The 10,914-nt window shown below is 44.4% G+C and overlaps 1 pseudogene; it reads left to right on the top strand.

Annotated features, from left to right (window-relative positions):
* The first annotated feature begins 4,344 nt into the window (after positions 1–4,344).
* Positions 4,345–5,144, top strand: LOC132493986 (cdc42 effector protein 3-like; annotated as a pseudogene).
* Positions 5,145–10,914: the final 5,770 nt, after the last annotated feature.

The following is a 10,914-nucleotide window of genomic DNA, read 5'->3' on the forward strand; positions in this document are numbered from 1 at the left end:
TTCAAGGAAGGAATTAATTTTTACATTGTTTCTTTTCCCTATCTGCCTGCCTTACCCAAAAGGACAAAGGAGATATCAGAGCTTCCCTGGGTGAAGTGTGGGTTTAACTTATTATCCACGAAATCAAATATGTTCAAGTAGTAATTTTCAACCTTGGCTGTGCATTAGAACTGAATGAGGAGTGTCTAGAAATCCCAATGTCCAGACCAAATACATCAAACCAAATTCATCAGAATCTCCGTCAGGGAGACCTGGGCACCAGTACTTTTCAGAGCTTCTCAGGTGGTTCCAAAGAGTAGCCCAGGATGAGAACACCTGTGCTCAGCCAGAGAGCGCTAGGTAACGGGTGAAGAGACCCAAGTTGTTCATGACCTTGGATAAGTTTCTCTCTCTCTTCTGTCTGCAGTCCATCTGTGAAATAGGGTTTCCCGTTCACATTTTTTTCTGTCCTGCTGAACTGTTGAGAGAATCAAATGAAGTATCAGAACGAAAAGGCAACGAGAGATCAAGACTCTGAGAATCCTGTTACCCCAGTAGGTTCTAGCTGCTGTTTCTCAGTAATAATGGTTCGGTCGTTCTTTGGAAAAATGAGGCTGGGTTGATGAATGCACCTCATATGGTGGAAAGGAAGCCTCTCTCCTCTTTGCCACGCCTTCCTCCTCCCTTTACTCACCATCCTTCCATGGAAAAATCTGCTTGCTGGTTCCCCTTTATCCATCCCCTTGTCCTGTGGCTCAGAGGTGCCACACCATGTGTCTCACTGCTCTGCTGTCCCCCGAGATGTGATGGATCCTGAGAGACCTGCCTATCCTTGGTCCCAGGGGTGCCACTTCGTGGTCTGCGAGAATATCTCGGTGCCTGGAGATGAGGACTTTGCTTTGGAGGATCTCTACCCAGTATCTTGTTGGAGTATTCTGTGCATTTTGCTCTCTTTGGATAGCGAGGAAAACGCAAAACTTTGCTTATTATCTAGTATTATAGGGATAATAATATCTAATGTTTATTAAATATTTTGCGTGTAAGCCAGGATCTTCTTTGCATTATCTATTTCATATTCACGCCAATCCAGCAAGCATGGCACTATTAGTATCCCCATTTGATAGATGAACAAGCAGAGACGTAGAGAAGCGAGGCAACTTCTCCAGTGTCATTGAACTAATAAGGGAAAGAGCTAGTACTTGAATCCAGAAAACTGAAACGGAGCCTTTTTTAAAAGACAACGTGCCAGGCATTGTTTAAAGCAATTTGTCTTTTTTAATTCAGTTAATCTCCATGACAACCGTATGAAGCAGATTCTCTTATGTAGATTTTATAGTTGAAGAAACGAGGGCACAGTGAGGTTAAATAACTTGCCCATGGTCTCACAGGTAAGAGGAAATTGTCTGACTAATAACTTGAAGGAAGACTGACTAAGCTTAGCCCCAAATGGCACAGGAGTCTATTACTTTCCCTGCCCAAGAAGTTAAAGTAAGGAGAGCAGAAGACATCTGGCCGTTCTGATGCCAGAGGCATCACAGCAATTCCTGACAAGGGTCTGCTGCTCCCCAGATTCCAAAGGCTGTGTGTGTCCACTCAGAACTTCATCCTTAAGGTAACCTGGGGGCGGGTGTGGGTCATCAGCCCTGTGCAGAGCTCATGCCCTTAGCCACCAGGCTCTTCTGCCTCTCACGGTGTTTGCTTGTCCCGGAGGCTTCCTCACACAAAGTGGCTCCAGTGACTCATGGATGCGGTGAGTGGTGCCCTGAGGTTTCCACACCCCCCAGAGAGCAGAAGAACCAAGAACAAGAAGCCATCAGACTGATGAGTGTGGCTTCTGATGGGAGTGGCTTCTGATGAGAGTGGCTTCGAGTGGAAGCCTGGTTGAGTGCTTAATGGGGATGAGGATGAGTGGATCAAGTAGGGAGCATGTCCACTGGGGACACGTCACACCGGAGAGCCAGCGGAAGGCTTGCAAAGCTGCACCTTCTACAACCGCCCCGGTCACTAGTGTCCCAAAGGGGCCATGTCCTCGTATTCCCTCTTTGAAGGAGAAATCCACCTCCTGGTTTCCTTCTGTCCACATTAGGGGCATCCTAATCATCAGATAGATAATAACAATAGTAGTAGTAGTACTAGTAATAATAATAATAATAGGATGATTATATTGAGTACTTACTGTGTGCCAGATTCTGCGCTATGAACCCTGATGAGTTCTCTTATTTGATTGTCACAATGACAAGGCAAGAACTATTATCTCTACTTAGTAGATGAGGAAAATGAAATGAGAGAGGTTAGCTGTGTTTTCTGGTGTCCCAGCCAGAAAGTGGCAGTCAGGAGTCAAGGCCAAGTCTCCGCAGCTCTGCAGCCAGAACATCCTTGGCCTTCCCCCCACCTCCTGCCGCTTAGCGGTCCCAAAACCAACCTCGTCATCGCGACCCCTGTCACTTTCCAGATTTAGAATTCCAGAACCCAGCCTTCTAGCTCTGTCAGGAAGTAAAGGTGATTTTTCTACTCTCTCATTTAAAAAAATCGCCTTATTATGAATTAAAATACAAATGCAGGGGAGGACAGCCAAGCAATAGGACTCCATCAGCCACCTCAGTTCTGTCTCCTCATCCAACCGTAGACTCTCCCCGCCCTGAAAGTAATCGCCCTGCTGACTCCTGTTGTCATAATTTTCTGGTGTTTCCTTTTAGTTTTATCCTTTGACCACAACTCTCTCAACATGCTAGTGTAGTCTTTTCCATTTAAAAAAGTCAACATGTCTTCTGAGTCCCTGTTCCTCTCCAGGTTCACTTTTCATCAGTTTCTTTTCCTTACACTTTATTTTGAGAGGAACTCGGGGCACATGGCCTGTGGAGTTTCTCGCAGTCTGGATTGTGCTGCCTGCACACTCACAATGCAGTTCAACAGTTCTCTGTCCACTTTTTTGCCTACAAATTTCTTGCTGGACCCAGAAGTTTGACCTGATGAGGTTTGATCTGAGTAGATCTTTTCGGCAAGTTCATGAGTGGGAAGCACATAACATCTGTCTCTCTTTTGTTGACCTTAGTAATCATTGATGCTCGTTGTCTAGATCCATCAGTTCATCAGATGTTGCAAAATGGTAATGTCCCATCATTTATTTTTTATGTATTTGTTGGAATACTTTAAAAAGGAGGTGCTTCCCCTTGGCAACGATTTGATTATCTAGTGTTGTAGTTGATATAGGGGAAAAAAAAACCAACAAATGTTGACTGTTTCATTTATTTGCTAGTTTTCAAGATAATGAATTAATTCCCTGAACTACTGAAGGGACCATTGAAGGTGACCAATTAATTTTTGTTGTTTTAAAAATTGAATCTCTCTAAAAACAAATACTGTATATTAACGCATATATGTGGAATCTAGAAAAATGGTACAGATGAACCGGTTTGCAAGGCAGAAATAGAGACATAGACGTGGAGAAGAAATGTATGGACACCAAGGGGGGAAAGCGGCAGGGGGTGGTGGTTGTGGGATGAACTGGGAGATTGGGATTGACATATATACACTAATATGTATAAAATAGATAACTAATAAGAACCTGCTGTATAAAAATATATATAAAATAAAATTTTAAAAAAATTGAATCTCTCCAAATTAGGAGTTTGGGATTAATATATACACACTATTATATATAAAACAGATAAACAGCAAGGACCTACTGTATAGCACAGGGAACTATACTCAATATCGTGTAACAACCTATAATGGAAAAAAATCTGAAAAAGAATATACGTATAGGAGTCTGGAGACCCCGGCCTTGGGCGCCTTCACGCCGTCAAGGAGCGCATAATGCTGTGAGTAGGTGCCGCGCCGGCTGACCCGGCTGGATCTGCGAGTGGCGGGCAGGGACTGCGTGCGCCTTCAGGGACTGTCGGTGCCGGGCGCCTGGCCCCGGGGTCAGCGGCTCGGATCCTTGGCGCCGCTGGTTTCTCCGTGCTGTGGAAGGGACTGGCAGATGTAACCGGCTCTCCAGAAACCCCTGCTTGGCTGTAAGTCCAGGAAAGCCTCTTAGACCTCCATCTCGTTTCAGAGCCACTTCTGAAGCTACTTGAGAAAAATGATGTGACCGCTCCTATCAAAAAGGATATTGGGGGCCTCCCTGGTGGCGCAGTGGTTGAGAGTCCGCCTGCCGATGCAGGGGACACGGGTTCGTGCCCCGATCCCGGAGGATCCCACATGCCGCGGAGCGGCTGGGCCCGCGAGCCATGGCCGCGGGGCCTGTGTGTCCGGAGCCTGTGCTCCGCAACGGGGGAGGCCACAGCAGTGAGAGGCCCGCGTACAGCAAAAAAAAAAAAAAAAAAAAAAAGGATATTGGGAAACCTATAACATCTGTGAAGAAAGTGGCCCTTTTTCCCTTTTGCAAAATCGACATCCCCAAACTCCAAAATGCCAACCAAGACCCCAATTTACCTGAAAGCTGCCAATAACAAGAAAGGAAAGAAATTTAAACTGAGGAACATCTTGTCTCCAGATATGATCAGCCCTCCCTCCCCTTGGAGACCTCTGCCACACCATTCACATCGGCAAAGAGGGCCAGCATGACATCTCTGGAGACATTTCCTTTCTTCAAGGAAATGAGCTTCTACCTGGAAACCAGGAGAAAGCACGCACGGGCCAGTTTCCTGGGCATAACGTGTTCTCCCGGGCCAACAGTACCTCTGACTCCATGTTCACAGAAATGCCCTCCCCGGTGCTCAAAAACGCCATCTCCCTCCCAACCATCGGAGGGCCCCAAGCATTCATGTTGCCCTTGTTGTCACTGGTGACATTCAGTTCCAAACAGGAGTCCTTAGGGCCGGGAAGGCTGCCCCGGCTTAGCTGTGAGCCGGTCATGGAGGAGAAGGCTCCGGAGAAAAGCAGTCTGTTGGAGAACAGGATGGTCCACCAGGGGGACGTCTCGTGGGGGTCCAGCGGGTCCGCATCGCAGTCCAGCCAGGGCAGGGGCAGCCTCTCCGAACACTACCCGACTGGGTGGCGGAGGACATGTTTGACCATTCCGCCCCGTGCGAGCTCGTCAAGGAAAAGACTAAATCAGAGGAGTCCCTCTCTGATCTCACGGGTTCCCTCCTCTCCCTGCAGCTCGATCTTGGGCCCTCTTTTCTGGATGAGGTGCTAATGTCATGGATAAAAGTAAGTAACAGGACACCGCTGGCTCTTTTCCTTTGGGATAAAAGGTATCAAAAAACAGAACAAAACAAAACTAACAACAGTCAAAGAGAAGAGCTTCGCTGGCTATACTTGCTGTCATGTGATGGGTTTTCTAAAATGACGTTCCTACAGAATATTTTTTTACCTGGTATGCCCTGTTTGCAAAAACAGTGAAAGAAACAAAAAAACCTATCCTGGCAAAGAGAGGAAGTGAGTCAGAACCCATTTTCAGCGAGCATTGCTGATGTACAGCTCACATTTTTGTTTTCAGACCTTCAGACATGTAAGAAATCTGGCTTGGCCAGGACTGGCACTACTTATGCAGGGCTGTGCCAGTCACATTAAGGACCTTTACAGTACTCTGGCATTTTCTGAGCACGAGGAAGTCAACATTTATTTAACACCCACGCCTTTTTTCTAGACTGTTTTCTGTATTATATTGTTTGGGCTCACCGTAGCAAATTCTTCCGCGTTAAAACTTTTCTCTGTTTTCACATTTGAACAACTTTATGGGTTTCGGGGATTTGCTTGTAGCTCTTAGATATCCCTATATTGCAAAAAAATTTTTTTTATATTGCAAAATTTTGACTGTCAGCTACATGTTGGTAAGACACAAGCAAAGTATTACTGTAACTAAGTTATTTTTAAAGTTAAAATATATTTTTATGTGCCTTTGGCTTTTTATTGCAGAGTCTACATTTTATAGGTACTACATCAAATATGGTCACTTGACTTTCCATTGGGGTTCCATTGTAAGCTGTGTATGTGTATGTTTGGAAAAATGTATTCATACTTAGCTTTATTTTTTTTTCTTCATCTATTGTCATACTTTTCACAGCAGCCAACAATGGATTGATTGTAAAGTATAAAGGCACAGGTTACTCACAATGCTTCTGTAGAGACTGTGGTCTACACCACATAATGTTATTTGGAAATATGGCTATTTTAGTACAGTACATACTTGCGTTACGTGGTACTTCATACAACACAATAAAGAGTAAATGTTAAAACAACAAAAAAAGAATATACGTATATATATGTGTGTGTATGTGTGTGTGTGTATATATAAATATATATAATTGAATCACTTTTCTGTAACCTGAAACTAAACAACATTGTAAATTAACTAGACTTCAATTTTTTAAAAAATGGTTAAATTAAAAAAAATCTCATTATGGGGGAAAATGCCCAATTCCAGAAACAGACTTTTAATTATGTTGTACTTATTTTGGTCAAGATGCATGTCTTCATTGTGAATCTGGGATTTGTATACTATGAGAGTGATGATATAATTTTATTTAAGCATAGCAATATAATAAAGAAATGTTGAGAAGTCGTTTTTTAAAAAACTGAATCTCTCATGTTAAAAATGAGGTAACTGAGAGCCAGAGAGGTTAAGTAACTGACTTAACATCACACAGCACATTGATGGCAGAGCTGGGTAGTGCTCTCCTGCCTCCCAGTTCATTCTAATCTTCCCCTTTCACGAGCAGAACCCAAGATCTGGAGCCCTAGACTCCAAAGCTGTCTGAGGTTATCTGAAAGGGCCAATAAATATTTGAAGCATCGTCCAGCTCCCTTCCTGGCTCATTGCCTTCACTACTGGGCAGGCCCCGCAGCCAGGTTGAGACTCACTGGGAAGGGAGGTGGGTAGCCTGCAGCTTGTGCGCTGCTTCTGAGAGGGGGTGAGTTGCCAGCCCTGGAAATTCCACCTGTGTCAGGGAGTCATGGGAATGTGCCCAGGTTGCTATGGGGAGGCTTTCTGCCCTGGCTGCCGCAAAGCAGCCCCCTGCCAAATCCCGTCTTGCTGACTCTCAGCGGGAAAGTGGGAAGTCAGAGGAGAAAGTTCCAACCTGTCAGTTAGAAGGGAAGTAGCTGAGAAGCCATCTCCCTCCATGTGAACGATCTTAGCATCTTAGTGTGTGTGTGTGAGAGAGAGAGGGAGAATATTTGGTAGAGGACGTCAGGGGAAGAGATGGGGGGAAATGATCAAATGGGCTTAGGAGAAGGAGGCTCTGTGTAACCCTGTGCGGGGGTGGAGGGAGGCTCCCTGGCTCCTGGCGACCGTTCAGCACTCCGTCTGTTCACACCTACTTACGTAGCTGATGACCTCAGACCCACCTACTTGTCCTGCGCTTCCCCTTCCGGGCTCCTCTTATTCCCGCTCCCCACTCCGCCCCTCCCCCCAGGCTCCTAGGCTAGGGGAGAGTGACGGCAGCAGAGATGAGGACGTGCTCTTTTATGTAAGGACGCAAATCCCTGCTAACGTGTGGGTTAGAGGGCCAGTCAAGGACAAGGACAAGGCTGCTACCAATGGCCCTGGTCTGTGTCCTGAAACATGTAGTGTGGTTACTCACCCTGGCTGGAGAGCAGGGTTGCTTGGACCACGTTCTTGGAAGTGAAATGAAACTTGACGGTGGGAGATACTGCTGACTCTACTGAGTCATAAAACGGGGATCTTTGGGCCAAGGAGTCCCAAGAAGCTGCTCACTCTAGTTCTTTTCTCCTTGGAAGAAGATTCTGGAGGACTTCAGCCTGAGAGGTTATAATGTTTTAAAATTTTAAGTTGTGAAATTAATTTAGTGAGTTGTGATCAGAATATTATTTAAAAAATGAAATAGAGTAGACAGTAGACCAGGGTACGTTATTACATGGAGAAGGTGAGTCTTGTTTCAGGAAAGTCTTTTTAGTGTTGTGTGTCTGTAATTGTGTGGGTGTGTACTGGGTCACAATGTATTTCTTACTGTAAGTCACAGCCAAAAACTTTGAACATCATTGCTCTTTTAGAAAGTGTCAGGAATGAAGACTTGGAGTCACTGTAGGGTCTGCCATGAAATTGCTGTGTGACCTATGGTGAGTTGTTTAACCTCTCTGACCTTCATTTTCCTCATCTGTGAAGTGAATGAATGAAACCAAATGAGGAAATTAAACTGATGATTTCTAAGGTTCTTTCCAGCGTCAGATTCTATCCTTTTTAAGGTAAATGAGAATTCAACCTGTTTTTAAAGATTCTCAAGGAAGGAGATGACATCCTCTCCAATAAGCAATAATTTCCATTAAAAAACAGCTCTTTCTCTTTAGGCCTCATTCATTCATTCATTCACCAAATATGTATTGATGAGTCAGACACTGCTCTAGGTCCTGGAGAGGCAACAAGTGGGATAAAACACAGAAATCCCTGCACATGTGATGCTGCCTTAGAAACCTCTGTAGCAGTTTTTTTTTGTTGTTTTTTTTTTGTTTTTTTCACTTACCATACATTTAAAATAAAACAAAATAAAACTCAAAACCTTCTGTAGGTTTGAGAGGATAGTTATCATTTTTCCAAAAATTGGTTTGGACCCTCAGTTTCTCCTTCGATGAGGTGGGAATGCAATCATGGAATGCTAACAATTAGAAGTCTGAAAGGGTTCCAGAATGTCTTTTTTGCTCAGAAGGGTGACCTGACCTGATAATCTTAAATAGATAGACATCTGAATGTTCCAGACAGGAAATTATTATTTTCCTTGAATATTTTCCTTTTTTTCTAGGAGCTCTTGAAACCACAGACCATTCACTGAAAGGCAATTCACTTTAAAATGTTCAATTTCAGCTCCTTGACATATTCATCTTCTCTCAGTATAGAGACGAAAAGCCTCCTTCGAGGACTTTGGGATTGGGGTGGCATCTTTCTGGCCTTTAAGCCAAGTACTCTACTGTTTGGAGAAGGGGTTGGGTAAATGAAACCTGCAGACTCCTGGCTACCAGGATGCTTAAATTCAGTGTTAGGAGTGCTAGAGGACTTGGGAATCTGAAATCATCCTGACCACCAGGGGGCAGTAAGAACTTGTTTTTCCACACCACCAATGATCGCCATTCCCGTCTACTTTAGCCTGCAGTTATAGGCTGGTAAAATGACCTTTTCAAAATATGCCCGGCCACCTCAGAGCCCCTGAACGCCAGGGCTATAAGCAGTCAGTTGGCTGATTCTCCTCTCTCTCATCTCCCAAAATTAAACATGCAGGTCCATTCACTGATTCAAACGGTATCTATTGAATCCTTTTATGTATCAAGTACTGAGCTAGACTGTGCGAATCCAACCTTCATCAAGGCAAAGCCTCTGCTCTCCAGGACCTCACGGGCTAGGTTTTTCCATAAATGACAGACAAAGGGCTTGTTGCCCCCAAGGTGGTTTCACATGGTCCTGAATCCAAGGTTATAAGGCTGTTTTCTTATAGTGAGGTGAAGTTTCTAGGCGTGCGGATCATAATCTTGACATTTTCAAATGAGAGAATATAGATCTCTGTCAATGAGATTTAGGAAATGCCTTTGGTATTATAGCTAAATTTTCAAACACCAGTTGGAGCAGACTGTATAGGCTCATCGTGAATCCTAAGTCAGGAATCACTGTTTTGCTATTGTAAACTTGCAGGACTGATCAATCTTTCTGGACCCAAGTTTTCCCAGCTGCTCTCAGAAAAGGCCAGGACACTAATAGAAAACTAAGTGAGATGGAAGAGAATGATATTGTGGGGCATTACACCGGTCTAGACTCCCCACGGGGATTTTGCTAGCCCCTTTGCTCTGTGTTTACAGCTGGTTGTTGGTTTGCGTGGTTAGTTGCTTCCCTGCCACCTCTCTTATTTGGTGTAGACACAGGGTCTAGGTTAAGTTAAAACTATAGTATTGGAACCCAGAAGTCAATAATTATCCAACCAAGGAATCAGATTTTATTTTATTTTTCACAATAACTTGGATGAGTTGAGTGTGTAAATGGATGACATGTTATAGCTCACTACTTTCTTAAAAATAGAATGGAACAAGGGAAGAATTCTGAGACGCACCTGTCCCAGACTCTTTTTTGGGTAGGTATTGCCCATAGGTCACGTTGAAAAAGTTTGGCAGGATTACCAATGCATGAAGGCACTGATGGGTAATGAGCATTTATAATTAAGTGCAATAACTGGGATGTACAGGGAATCTGCTAGGTTGATTTAGACTGTCTCTAAATGGCTGAGAATGAATTCATGCAGGGATAATCCTGCCTCCTAATACTAACACTGATCCAGGGGGTCAAGCTTAGATTCTTGGGCTTCTTCTAGGCCAGACCTCTGAAGACTAGAGGTCCTCTTTAGTAGAAAGCCCATTGCAGGAGAAAGTAGAACGCTGCTTCTATAACCTCCACTTAAAGTGCAATAGTTACGGTTTCAGAAGACTAGAGGTAATAGCACAAGGGTTGGACTGGTCCATAGTCTTTGTCCTCTTTTTATTGTTTTTTTTTTTTTTTTTTTTTTCCTGCGGTACACGGGCTTCTCACTGCTGTGGCCTCTCCCGTTGCAGAGCACAGGCTCCGGACACGCAGGCTCAGCAGCCATGGCTCATGGGCCCAGCCGCTCCGCGGCATGTGGGTTCTTCCCAGACCGGGGCACAAACCCGTGCCCCCTGCATCGGCAGGCGGACTCTCAACCACTGCGCCACCAGGGAAGCCCTGTCCTCTTTTAAATTTTATCTGTTATTTGCCTGGAGGCAGCACTGATTAGAATAATTTTTACCAAAAGCCAGAGAAAAAGAAATTTGATTACATAATTTGATGCCGTAAGCACTTTTAGGTAGTGAAAAGACCTTTGAAGGGGAATTAAGAAGCCCCAACCTGTCACTGTCTTACCACCTAAGTACCAGGTAAGCACTTTCCATAATTACGGTTATTTGGAAAGGGCGCACCTGGCTGGAAATCCCGCCTTTGCCTCTTACTGTGGGACTCATGCAAGTCCTATAATTTCT

The sequence above is a fragment of the Mesoplodon densirostris genome, chromosome 7 (assembly GCF_025265405.1).
Source record: "Mesoplodon densirostris isolate mMesDen1 chromosome 7, mMesDen1 primary haplotype, whole genome shotgun sequence".
Classification (NCBI taxonomy): domain Eukaryota; kingdom Metazoa; phylum Chordata; class Mammalia; order Artiodactyla; family Ziphiidae; genus Mesoplodon; species Mesoplodon densirostris.